Source organism: Aegilops tauschii, chromosome 4 (assembly GCF_002575655.3).
Source record: "Aegilops tauschii subsp. strangulata cultivar AL8/78 chromosome 4, Aet v6.0, whole genome shotgun sequence".
In the NCBI taxonomy this organism is placed as follows: domain Eukaryota; kingdom Viridiplantae; phylum Streptophyta; class Magnoliopsida; order Poales; family Poaceae; genus Aegilops; species Aegilops tauschii.
In genome coordinates this window covers 59,878,390-59,892,888 of record NC_053038.3, presented here as the reverse complement: position 1 = coordinate 59,892,888, position 14,499 = coordinate 59,878,390, and positions in this window count along the sequence as shown.

The window sequence follows — 14,499 nt, the reverse complement described above, 5'->3', positions numbered from 1 at the left end:
AAGCCTGGCCAGCACGTGCCGCCGCATCTTGTCCACGCTCTCCTCCGCGTCCCCGTCCGCTGGGGACGGGTACCAGGTGTAGTTCCACTACACGGAGGTGTCGGAGCAGGGGAGCATAGCCGGAGCAGAGAGACTGGTAGTGGCGGAGAGCAGGATCCGCAGAGGCGCGGCGACCCGACGCGGGCGCGCGGCCGCAGAGGAGCTGGCTGGGGGGGGTGCGGGCGGCCGGGCGCGGCGACCGGACAGGCCGGAGCTGCGGCCGAGCGCGGAGGCGACGCTGCGGGCCGGAGCGAGGCAAGGCGTGAAGCCTTGGCCGGGGTGAGAGAAAAGCGGACGGGGAAAGGGGAGGTGGGGGCGGAGAAAGCGACAGGGGGAGAGAGAGAGAGATGTGGCTGCAGGTGGGGCACAGGAGACGAAAAAGCAGCGCCGGCGTTCCCGGCTGCCCCCCGGGGGGCTGGGTTTGGGGTGAGAGCGTCGGCTGTGTTTTTCATCAAATCCGGCGAAAAATGGGATGTTGGGGGTGTGGCTGGGACGTTTTTTATGCGCCGGTGTCAAAAAAGTGGCCTGGGAGGCGTTCCTGGGGGCTCGGCTGGAGATGCTCTTAGTAACTACAATTGTTTTTTTAAGAATGTGTCTTATTTAAAAAAAGGAAATATTGCTTAGATTCTTTTATAGAAAGATATATCATAATCACTAGTAGAGCTATGTAGATTTCAAGAACTGTGAAGAATTTTTTTATGCATGGCTTAGACCAAGATTTTGTTGTTGGTAGACTAATGATACGTCTTCAACGTATCTATAATTTTTTATTGTTCCATGCCATATTATATTCTGTTTTGGATGTTTAATGGGCTTTATTCAACACATTTATATTATTTTTTGGACTAACCTATTAACTGGATGCCCAGTCTAAATTGCTTTTTTTGCCTATTTCAGTGTTTCGCAGAAAAGGAATATCAAACGGAGTCCAAACGGAATGAAACCTTCGGGAACGTGATTTTCGGAACAAACGTGGTCCAGAGGACTTGTTGTGGACATCAAGCAATCAACGAGGAGGCCACGAGGCAGGGGGCGCGCCTACGCCCCTGGGCGCGCCCTCCACCCTCGTGGGCCCCTCGTAGCTCCACCAACCTACTTCTTCCTCCTATATATACCTACGTACCCCCAAACCATCGGCAGAGGAGCCTGAAAGGATCGATATAGTTGACTAGAGGGGGGTGAATAGGCAACTAACAATTTTTTAGCTTTTCTTTACTAATTTAAACTTTGCACCAAAGTAGGTTGTCTAGATATGCAACTAGGTGGGCAACCTATATGATGCAATAACAATAAGCCCACACGCAGCAAGAGATACAACACAAATAAGCTTGCACAAGTAAAGGCACGAGATAACCAAGAGTGGAGCCGGTGAAGACGAGGATGTGTTACCGAAGTTCCTTCCCTTGAGAGGAAGTACGTCTCCGTTGGAGCGGTGTGGAGGCACAATGCTCCCCAAGAAGCCACTAGGGCCACCGTATACTCCTCACGCCCTCACACAATGCGAGAAGCCGTGATTCCACTATTGGTGCCCTTGGAGGCGGCGACCGAACCTTTACAAACAAGGTTGGGGCAATCTCCACAACTTAATTGGAGGCTCCCAACGATACCACGAAGCTTCACCACAATGGACTATGGCTCCGCTGTGACCTCAACCGTCTAGGGTGCTCAAACACCCAAGAGTAACAAGATCCACAAGGGATTAGTGGAGGGATTCAAATTTCTCTTGGTGCAAGTGTAGAACGGGGCCTTCTCAACCAATCCCTAGAGAATCAACAAGTTTGATTGGCTAGGGAAGGAGATCGGGCAAAAATGGAGCTTGGAGCAACAATGGAGCATGGAGGTGGAAGAGGTAGTCAACTAGAGGAGGAAGACACCCCTTATATAGTGGAAGAACAAATCCAACCGTTATCCACCAACTCAGCCTGCGCAGCGCGGTACTACCGCACCTGAGGCGCGGTACTACCACACCTGAGGCGTGGTACTACCGCAGGGGTACGCGGTACTACCGCAGGGCCCCGCGGTACTACCGCCCACACAGCAGAGACCAGAACAGCCAAAGGTGCACTAAGGCAGAGGGCTGTAGTACTGCTGGCGCGGTACTACCGCTCCCCCTTGCGGTACTACCGCAAGGCAGGGACTGTCCAGGGATGGGAAGGCACGGGTATAAAAAATTACATCCGTGGCTACTTCCGCAGAGTTGGAGTCAATGCAAAAACCCGACGCGGTAGTACCGTAAGCCAGCTGCGGTACTAACGCGCGGGGCACGGATGTAAAAAATTACATCCGCCCCTTACTGTCGCGTACTTGCGGAACTAAGTCAGGGACCACGGTACTACCGCATACTAGAAGCGGTACTACCGTGGGCCCTTGCGGTACTACCGCACCAGCGGGCGGTACTACCGCAAGGTCCGGCGGTACTACCGCTCTAGGGAGCAGTACTACCGCATGCCTTAGTTCGGCAAGCAAGAGCAATATTGCATAGACAAGGAAAACATAGGATGCTCCAAAGGCTAGAGGAAAGGAGGTGCAAAGGGAGATGTGTACGTGATGAATCCACCCAACCTTTCCAACGCGGACCCCCTCTTAATAGTACGGCTTCCCTATGACTCAATACCACCGAAAAGAACCGAAGAGAAACGCTGTCTTCCATAGCCTTCGAGGGGAACCAAAACATCTTGTGCCTAGTCAATATATCTGAAATATTCGATGCACATGATTAGTCTGCAAAAGCATTGTCATCAATCACCAACACCAACTAAGGGATAAAAATGCCCTTACAATCTCCCCCTTTTGGTGGATTGATGACAGCATGGGATTTGCACGAGAGTATAACGCAAAGAGCAGGGGCAAACCCCAGGTCTCTAAAATATAGACGGGCTCCCCCTAGATGTGTGCTATCTCGATGAGTGCTTTGGACTGCACGGCACACATACTAGGATCAACACTCCCCAGGATCAACACCCCCCCTATATTTTATAGACAAGGCAAATCTTGCAATAAAGCTAAAGCTAAGCAAGATAGACAGGAGCATAGGTAATTAGAACAAGATAGAGTAAGCTCACTACGGTACGATAGAGTGCATATGTCTTACACCATATGATCGGAAGTCTCACGAGCACAAACCAAAGCAAACGAAATAAACGAAGTTCAACTGACCCAAACACGACACAACTCGCAAATCCTACACTCTCTCCCCCTTTGGCATCGAGACGCCAAAAAGGCAGAGAGGACACCTACAGCAATAGTGGTGGCTCAAGCGGAGTAGTCACTAGCACGCTCCTCGTCAGACTCTGCAGCTGGGACGAACTCCTCCTCAGACTCGGTCCACCGATAACCTTGCTTGTGCAGCCATTCTGCCTCTAGGGTGATGTTCACCTCTGACCCGCTAGAGATGTTCTCGCCAAAGGTCCTGAAAATCCGCTTGTCACGGCGGCGAGTCTCCTTGGAAGCCACGTGGGTCTGGTACTGCCCCTTTGCCTGCATACAGAACAACATCTTCATCTTGTTCTTCAGTCGCTTAGCCCAAGAAGGCTCAGAGGTGGGAGGGATGTAACCCTCAGAGCTATCCTCATCTGCTGCCTCCTCCTCATCCTCATCTACATCCATGTCCATGGCAGCCGCAGTATCAGCACGAGAGGTAGTGTTGGCCCATTGAGGCTTCATACGGAGGTTGATGGGCTCATGCCGGATCCAACCAGGGGCCTCAAACACATCCTGAGGGTAGACCCGCTCCCAGGTAGTCGATATCAAATCAAACAGATAAGGTCCATAGATGGGGACCTTGCGGTTGTAGACCGCAAAGCGAAGCTCATGCCACATGATATGTGAGACATCAAGTGGTAGTGTCTGAGAGTTGCGAGCATCTTCACACAGGAGCATCATATCCACAAGATAGGCATGCACTTTGTCCTTGTCCCCAATGCGTGGGAAGAGAGTGTTTCAGAAGATCTGGTGCATGATGTCAAGAAAGGAGTTGAGAACCAAAGATGACTTTCCATTGGAGAGCCTCTTCTCCACATAGTAGGGCATAAGCTTGTTCTTGTTGGCAGACTCGGGATCGGCATGAGGGCGAACACCTTGGGGTGTGGCGAGCCCCTCATCCGGAACCCCAAGCAAGGTCATGAATTCCTTCCAAGTAGCAGTCAGCTGCCGACCATTGGTCATCCAAGTCATGGTCCTTTCCTCATTGGGATGAAAATGCACTAAGGCAAAGAACTGAGCAAGGATCTCGGGATCATAATCTTTGTAGAATGAGATGATATGCTCAAAGCCAAATTGCTCCACTAGGTCCAAAGCCTCACCAAAGTATTCCCGGTGCGCCTCTTTGCGCATGTGATGCAAGTTGATCCACTTCACCTCCACATGGATGTTTTGCTTGGCCTTGATGACATCCAGATAGATGAGATTCTGCTGCTTGGTCCAGAATAGATCATTCCCTCGAAAGTTAGCACGAGGGTTTCCATACGGATTGATCTTCCTCCGAGAGATGAACTCAGCAAGCGATATCTCATCCATACCCTTGGCGGGGTCCTTCTCTTTGGTGGCAGTGGTCTTGGTTCTGCGTTGGGGGCATTGGAGCCCTCTGCTTCCTCTGTGTTGCGCATACGCTTCGATCCCGTGTCACGGCTTGGATTGGAGCGGCGAGCCGGAGCACCTGAGCCACCACCTAAAACACACACCACAAAACAAACATGCACAAAACACGAGAAGGTTCAATGCAAGGACCATAGCAAAGCAGGAGAAACAAGTAGACATGGTACGTGAGAAGTGCCACAAGAGGGATATGAGACGACGGTAGTATCGTGTGGTGCGCCACGTGCGGTAGTACCGCACCATGGAGCGGTAGTACCGTAGACACGGTAGTACCGCACCATCAGGGCGGTAGTACCGGACGTGCGGTAGTACCGCACCTGAAGAGCGGTAGTACCGCGCAGTTGCAAATCCGAAACAGCCATGGAGATCTGAGCACAACCGTGTCAACACGCGGTACTACGGTCGATCAAATCCATCATGGGACAACTATAGCAAGTACCAACACTACACAAAACTACTCTCCTACATCCTACTCTTGCATAGATTTGGCCTAAAATCTCAAGAACAACTTGCATCTCCCCAAAACCTAAAAGCAACAAGACGAACAAGAAAAAGGGAGGGATTGGGGAGAAACCTTGTTCCATGGCAAGATGGAGTGGTGGGGAACGATCCCACCGGTCGGAATGCGAGGAGAGCAGCCGGAGACAGAGATCCGGGGAGGACCTCCGGCGCCGTTCTTGAGAGAGAGAGAGAGACGGAGTGGAGAGAGAGACGAATGGGTATGGGGGAGTTGGAACCCCCTGCCCGTGTTTAACCCCCACACGCCCTCGACCGCACGGTAGTACCGCAAATCATCACGGTACTACTGCCCCGGGCGGAAGTACCGCACCGTGACTATTATACCGCTCCCCCAGGCGGCAGTAAAAAATTACTGCCGCGCTGGGTGCGGTAGTACCGTGCGCTCCTCACGCAGTAGTACCGCACGTCATTGCGGTAGTACCGCCCTGGGCGGAAGTACCGCACCTAGGCCATAGTCCCGCTCTTCCAGGCGGCAGTAAAAAATTACTGCCACGCTGGGTGCGGAAGTACCGTGCGCCCCCCTCGCGATAGTACCGTGGCAGGCCGCGGTAGTACCGTGAGCTCAAGAAAGATAGTTTCGACCAAAAGAGAGAACACCGAAGCACGGAACCTTCAAGCGAGAGACCACGCCAAAGAGCTAACACACTGGACACCACAAGCACAAGCTTGGCACGAAGGAAGAGAGGCAAGAGATAACACAGACCAAAAACAAGACACAAACTCTCCAAGGAGAGGGCGGTGGCCGGAGCCACCTATGTTTGAGTCAATTGGTATGGCACCGCGAAGAATTATCCTTGGGCCCATGACCAAAACTCGTCTTTGAAGCACAAGTACCATCAAAAATGGCTAATGTGAAAGAGTTGATCACTTTATGCATAATAGGGGAGGGAGAGTTCATTGAGAGAACAACACTCCCCCTATGTCCATGCCTACACCTAGATTAGATAACAAGTTGAGTGTGGTGGGGTGTGCAAGGGTTCAAGCAACATTGCTTGAATCAATGATATTTAGCTCATGCCTTAACTCACGAAATCTTGCTTCATCCAAAGGCTTCGTGAAAATATCTGCAAGGTTATCATGGGTGTTGACGTAGTGGAGCTCGATCTCCCCTCGCCTAATGTGATCTCGGATGAAGTGATACCGAATCTCAATATGATTCGTCTTGAAGTGTTGCACGGGGTTGAGAGAAATATTGATGGCACTTTCATTATCACACCAGAGAGGCACTTTGTCACAAATGACACCGTAATCCTTTAAAGTTTGCCTCATCCGTAAGAGTTGTGCACAACAAGTACCGGCTGCCACATACTCCGCTTCGGTGGACGAGAGAGACACACAACTTTGCTTTTTAGAAGACCAACTTACCAAAGAGCAACCAAGAAATTGGCACCCTCCGGAAGTGGACTTCCTATCCACTTTGTCTCCCGCCCAATCGGAGTCCGAATACCCTACAAGCTTGAAGTTTGCTCCTCTTGGGTACCATAAGCCAAAGTTTGGGGTATGAGCCAAATATCGAAAGATTCGCTTGACCACCACAAAGTGGCTTTCCTTAGGTGCGGCTTGAAACCGTGCACAAATTCCCACACTCAACATGATATCCGGTCTAGATGCACAAAGGTAAAGCAAGGAACCAATCATGGAGCGATATACCTTTTGATCCACCGCTTTACCATTGGGATCGATGTCAAGTTGGCACTTGGTGGGCATTGGAGTGGACGCCGGCTTGACATCACTTAGCTTCAATCTCTTGAGCATGTCTTGAGTGTATTTGGCTTGGTTGATGAAGGTTCCTTCTCTTCTTTGCTTTACTTCGAAACCGAGAAAGAACTTCAACTCTCCCATGGAAGACATCTTGAACTTTGAGGTCATGAGTGCGGCAAATTCCTCATTGAAAGCTTTGTTAGGGGAACCAAAGATAATGTCATCAACATATAGTTGGCATACAAACAACTCCCCTTTGACCTTCTTAGTAAAAAGAGTGGGGTCGATTAGCCCAACTTCAAACCCACGATCTTGTAACAACTCGGTAAGGTGGTCATACCACGCACGTGGGGCTTGTTTAAGGCCATAGAGTGCCTTATCGAGTTGATACACATGATCGGGAAAGTAGGGATCCTCGAACCCCGGGGGGTTGCTTGACATAAACCAACTCATTAATAGGACCATTAAGAAAAGCACTCTTCACATCCATTTGTTGCAACTTAAAGTTGTGATGAGAAGCGTAAGCAATCAACAAACGAATAGATTCAAGGCGAGCAACGGGAGCAAAGGTTTCACCGTAGTCGATACCCTCAACTTGGGAGTAGCCTTGTGCCACCAATCATGCCTTGTTGCGAATGATGGTCTGTAACATCCCAAATTTTCAATTTGGAATGTTATACATAGATCATCATTTGCATATCATGTTTTGTGCATTTTGACAAATCCTCGATAAATCCTAAGCAACTCAAGGACCCTCGGAGAGAGTTGGGGATTTTCTCGAATTTTCTTATTTGATTTTTCAAACGAGGATTTGGATTTTTAATTATTTTCCCTCCGGAAAAATATTTCATTTTATTAAATAAACGAGAGGAGAAAATATGACTTCTCCAAAATATTGAAATACTGGAGGAAAAATGTTAAAAACATTATTTGGAATTTATTGGGATTTTATTTGCAATTTTTATTGCATTTAAAAATATGCATGTTTTCAAAATATTTATTTTTGATTTTAAAAATGTTCACCCTATTCTAGATTTTCTATATAGACGGCGAAAATTTATTTCATATTTTTCTGATTTTTATTTATTTTTCTACGCAATATTCTCCGCGGAACTTATTTATAAAAAAATACGTGCCCGCGCCGACTGGGCCGAGCCCAGCCGACGGCCCGCCCGCGACCTCTCCTTCCTCCCCACGACGCCGCCGGAGTCCGGGAGCGCCACGACGCCGCCGCCGCCTCGGTGCCCCCTTCCCCAAGCCGGAGCACCCCTCCCCCCTCCATATATACCCCCCTCCGTTTTCGCCACCATCGCCGCCGGAGCAGCCGCCCGCCGCCGCCGCATCTAGCCCGCCGCCGACGCCCGCCTTTTGCCTCGCCGCCGCCGCCGGAGCCCGCCCCCTCGCCGCCGGAGCCGCCGCCCCCGAGCCCCGCACCCTCGCCGCCGAGCCCCGCCCGCCGGAGCCCCTCGCCGGAGCCCCGCCACGAGGTACTGCCGCCGGCCGTCTTCAACGTTGACCGGTTTTCTGGAAAAAAAACCTTTTGTTTAAAAAAAAACCCTAGATCGGTTTTTTTCGGTTTTCTTATTTCGCGAGCGTTCACCGAACCGTTCGTTTTAACGAACGCGTTCGTCGGTTTTTCTCTGTTAACGAACGTCCGTTATTTAACCGTTCGTCCGTTTTTTTTTCGTCGGATTTTCTCGTTATTTTCTCAGATTCGATTTCCGATCGAATTTTCGAATCTGTTTAACTTCTCGCTCGTTTATCGGAATCAGGCGATTCAAGCGCCTAGAGTTTTGTCTCGAAATTCTCTTTCCATTTAACCTATCAAACAAGTTTTTGCTACAGTAAAATTTGACCTAGATCCAGTTTAGCAAACGAAGTTTCTTTCTTTCGCCGTTTGACTTTCGTTGCTTCTTTCGAGTTGATTCTTTTGCAAACCGGAGTTCTTAAGCTGAACTTTCTGGTTGGATCTTTCTTTCGGGTTTTACCTGTGCATTAGATGAGTACTGATTGTATGCTTGTTTGTTTGCGATAGAGTACCCGGAGTGTGCCGCTTGTTACTTCGACTCGCTAGGTTTTGCGGATCATCAGCAAGGCAAGTAACACTTTGATCATACCCCGTTCATACCCAGTTTTATTGCATTAGATCTATTTCCTCAAACACATTACATGATTAGGATCTAATTAAACTGTGGGTTTTGGGAAGTAGTTGAGGTAGTACCTATTACTTGTTCTTTATCAAACCCTTGGGAGTTACTTCTACGTTGCTTTTATATTGCCATGCTATGCTCGTAGACGTGGATTGGGTTTGAGAGATATTCATGACAGATGTGAGTTGTTTAATAATGGTTCAACTTAAGGTGGCAACTAAAACTCACATCTGGGTGGATTGAGGCACCTGGAGAACCCAGTGTTGTCTGTATGTATAAGGTCCGCCACCCAGGCTCAAAGGGATCATAAGATTATTCATGCTAGAAACTTCCGTGTGCAGCCGCAAGCTATTATGGGCTCTAGCATAGCTGAGTAGGTTACAGGATCTCTTGAAGAGGTGGACTAGCAGATGTAGGGGAAAGTAGGTGTACCGGTCCATCCAGAGTAGAGAGTGACTGTTTCTGAAAGACTGTGTCTCGGTCATCCGTTTCTCAAACATCATGCAGTGCGAGAATCAAGCGGAGGCGATCGAGTCTTGTGGGGAAAAGTGCACAAACCTCTGCAGAGTGTACAAACTGATCATGATTAGCCGTGTCCCCGGTTATGGACAACTTGAGTATCTAGTACCTGGATTATCATTTGAATCTCATCATCATGTTACTTTTAATTAATTTTGTTGGGTTAATGATGTTACTTAATTGGGATTGAGTTGGAGGTACCTTCTCAATGTTTCAACCACCATGATAGTTAAATAAAATTTATTCCTTTGCAGTAGGATAAAATTGGCTTTTCGCAAAAACTGTAACCATAGAGCCTTTCCACCAGCCATATATGCATATAGTATAGCCTTATCATTGTTCATTGCTCTCTATGTGTTGCTTTGCCAGCATATTCTATGTGCTGACCCGTTTCCGGGCTGCAACGTTTCATGTTGCAGACTTTTCAGACGACGAGTAAGGTGCCTTAGTTCGTGGTCTTATACTCAGTGATGCCGCTGGAGTTGATGGACTCACTTATCTTCCAAGTCTTCCGCTGTTATCGTTATTAGATGGCCTTAAGCCATGTTTATTATTCTTAATCTCTTCGGAGATATTCGATGTAATAAGTGTGTGATTGCTACTCTGCTATAAATCCTCCATTTGTACTGTGCGTGTCAGCATTACTGATCCAGGGATGACACTGGTGCACAACAGCACAGGCCATTTGAGGTCTGGTCGCTACATGGTCCCATGAGCATCTTGCTTGTTCTTGAATATCCACTTGGTTCCAATGACATTGTGGTTCCCCGTTGACCTCGGCACTAATCTCCACACCTTGTTGTACTCGAAGTTGTTGAGTTCTTCATGCATGGCATTAAGCCAATCCGGATCTTCGAGTGCTTCATATACCTTTTGGGGTTCAACACAAGAGACAAACGCGTGATGTTCACAATAGTTTGCCAATTGTCTACGAGTGCTTACCCCCTTTTGAATGCTTCCAAGCACATTCTTCATGAGATGACCCTTGGTGGAGAGCTTGGATGCAATCTTGGCGGCACGACGCTCCAATTCTTCCTCGGTGGTGAGTTGAGGAGCGGTCACTTGATCATCTTGAGCGTCGTCTTGAGCTTGTTCTTGATCTTGAACTTGCTCGGAGGAGAGAACTTCACCTTGGGCATCACTTGGTGTGTCAACACCGTCTTGAGCATGATCTTGCCCTTGGTCTTGTTCATGAGGGTGAGGGCCTTCACTTTGTTCTTCGGAAGCGTGTGGGCCTTGGGTTGGTGATGGCTCCACTTGAGTGGAGCATTGTCCTTCTCCTTCGGCCACAAGGGGTTCCTCAATGGGTAGGATAAAACCAACGCCCATTCTTCTTATGGCTTAAGGAGGAATTTCATCACCTACATCACAAGTGCCACTTTGCTCCACTTGGGAGCCGTTATTCTCATCAAACTCCACGTTACACGTCTCCTCAATAAGTCCCGTGGATTTAATTGAGGACACGGTAAGCATGAGAGTTTGTAGCATAACCAACAAATATGCCATCATAAGCTCTAGCCTCTAATTTAGACAACCGAACACCTTTCTTGAGAATGAAGCACTTACACCCGAACACCCGAAAATACTTGAGGTTGGGCTTGTTACCGGTGAGTATCTCATATGGAGTCTTGTTCAAGCCCTTGCGGAGGTAGAGCCGATTGGATGCATGACACGCGGTGTTGATGGCTTCGGCCCAAAATTTGTATGGAGACTTGAACTCCGCCATCATGGTCCTTGCCGCATCCATCAACGTCCGGTTCTTCCTCTCCGCAACACCGTTTTGTTGAGGGGTGTAAGGTGCGGAATATTGATGCTTGATCCCCTCATCACTAAGAAACTCATCCAAGGTGTAGTTCTTGAACTCGGTGCCGTTGTCGCTTCTTATTGTCAAGATCTTTGCATTGTGTTGACGTTGGGCTTCATTTGCAAAGTCAATGACAGTTTGTTGGGTCTCACTCTTCCTCTTGAAGAGATACACCCAAGTGTATCTTGAATAGTCATCCACAATCACCAAGCAATACTTCCTACCCCCAAGACTATCAAAAGATGGAGGCCCAAAGAGATCCAAATGAAGGAGCTCCAAAGGCCTCTTCGAGTAAATGATAGTCGTGGGAGGGTGAGCCTTCTCATGTAGCTTTCCTTCGATACAAGCACTGCAAGCATGATCTTTAGCAAAACTAACATTCGTTAGTCCACGGACATGGTCCCCCTTGAGAAGACTTTGCAAAGATCTCATATTGACATGGGCTAAACGGCGATGCCAAAGCCATCCCACGTCAACTTTAGCCATTAGGCATGTCGCGGTCTTAGTGGGTCGCTCCGAAAAGTTAATCACATAGAGACCGTTCTTGACATGCCCAACAAAGGCTACTTTAAGAGTCTTGCTCCACAAGAGGGCCACGGTATCAATATCAAAGAAAGTGGCAAAGCCCATGATTGCAAGTTGACGAACGGAAAGTAAATTGTATGCAAGGGACTCAACAAGCATGACCTTCTCGATCGTGAGATCATGAGAAATGACAACTTTGCCGAGTCCCAATACCTTAGAAGACGAGGCATCACCCCACTCGACATTGGTGGGCATAGATGGAATCTTGTGCACGTCCACCACCGAGTCCTTGCTTCCAGTCATATGATTTGTAGCTCCACTATCGAGCAACCATGATCCCCCATCGGAAGCAAACACCTACAAGAGATCAATGCTTGGTTTTAGGTACCCATTTTGTAATGGGTCCTTTGATGTTAGTAACAAGGGTCTTAGGAACCCAAATAGACCATTCAATGTACTCATGAGGAGAACCAACAAATTTGGCATAAACATGCCCATCACTAGCACGGCATAACACATAAGAAGGATTAAAGTCGTCGGCTTTGTTGGAAGGAGTGGCATTGCCCTTCTTGACACCGCCACCCTTCGCATTGTTCTTCTTCTCCTTGGAAGCACCCTCTCCCTCCTTCACAAAAGTTTGCTTGAGAGGAGGAGGTCGCTTGGTCTTGTCATTCTTCTTCTTGTTCTTGGGATTGGGTGCGAACCCAATCCCCTCCTTGGCCACAACTTCCTTTTGATTGCTCAAAAGGTCGTTGAGGTTCTTCTCACCTTGTATGCATGACACAAGGCCTTTCTCAAGTTGCTCCTTCAACTTAGCATTCTCCTCAAGAAGATGCACATGCTCACAACACGGGTTAGTAGCATTTGCATTATCAATTAACACCATATGAGGAAAGGTGGCTTTCTCCTTAGTTAGCTTCACTTGGAGTTGATCATGAGACTCCTTGAGGCTAGCATGAACACCCTTCAAGACTTTGTGAGCCTTGTCGAGAATGTCAAACTCCTCTTTGAGTCTAGCAAGATCAACCCCAAGCTTTGCCTTCTCGGAGTTTAGCACACGAGATACAACAAGAGCATGATCAAGATCTTTCTTTAACTTAGCATGATCATCGTTGTGTGACTCCTCAAGAGCCAAACGAAGACCACGCTCTTCATCAAGAGCATTGGAAAGATCCGAAATCTCATCGGCATAGTCACGACTATGCCCCTCCATCTTAGAGATGGTATCTTCGTGAGCCTCGATCATGTCATTGGCTTCACCAAGTTGTTCCAAGAGAGCAACGAAGTGCTTCTTGGATTTACCCTTGAGTTTACCCATAAAGGTCTCAAACTCATTCTCCTCCACATTTGTCCCCTCATGTTCATCAAAGTTATCCGTCGAAGAAGGATGATTAATGATGGTAGTTTTGATGTTGGGGGTTACCTTGTTGGTGGCTTTAGCCATGAGGCACTTGGCGGTGATGTTCTCATTGGGTGAGTCGAAGAGAGACATCCGTGGAGTCATTGCAATGGCAACGGAGGCCATGGCAACCGACTCACCATCTTCATTATCGTCATCATCCTCATTGTACTCTTCTTGTACCACCAATGCCTTGGGAGGAGTCTTTCTTGGTGAAGTTGCTCTTGTTGGGGAACGACTTGGCCTTGTCCTTTCGGATGAGCTTGCCACCATTGTCTTCCCTCTTCTCGTAAGGGCACTCCGCAACAAAGTGGCTCACATTGCCACAATTGAAGCAAGTCCTCACTCGTTGCTTGCCCTTTGCGCCACTTGAATTGTTCTTGTTGAAGTTTGGCCTTGAGTTCTTCTTGCTCCAAAATTGCCTTGAAGCAAGAGCCATGTGTTCATGATAGGCATACTTCGTATCTTTGAGGTTGCTCTCCTCTTCGTCCTCTTCATCCTCTTCCTCCATACTAACCTTGGCCTTTAGAGCAAGGTTGGGCTTCTTTACTCTTTGAGAGCGAAGAACCGCATTGTCGGCGGTCTTGTCCAAGATGCTCATAGCAACGGACTCATCCAACACTTCACTTGAGGACAAGGTGTGGAAGTCCAGCCTTCGACGAATGACGGAGGACATGGCTTTGTGGTAGGGCATCATTGCCTTGAGGAATTTGCGCTTGATCCAATTGTCATCCGTGTCCTTACTTCCATGATCTCGGAGAAAGACCGCGAGTTTGGTTACTCTCCGATAAAGCTCATGAGGTTCTTCATCTTCTTTCATTGCAAACTCATCGGCTTCACCTTGCACCACTTCATAGTTGGAGCGTTGAATGCTTGCGCTTCCCCGATAGAGGGAAATCACTTGTTGCCAAGCATCTTTGGCAATGGTGTAAGGCCGGAGATGAGGAAGATCTTCGGGTGGGATTGCTTCTTGGATGACGAAGAGAGCATTCTCATTGAATTGATGGTCCACGACTTCTCTAGGAGTGAAGTTGCTTTGGTCATGCGGATAGAAACCTTCTTCAATGATTCTCCAAAGGTTAGTGTTCACATGATTTAAATGACGCTTAAAACAATAGACCCAAGAATCAAATTCTACATTCTTCTCAATCTTAGGGGCAGGGCCGGCATGATTCAAATGAGTGGAAGGAAGCGGTCCACCATGTTGGAAATATGCCCTAGAGGCAATAATAAATTGGTTATTATTATAT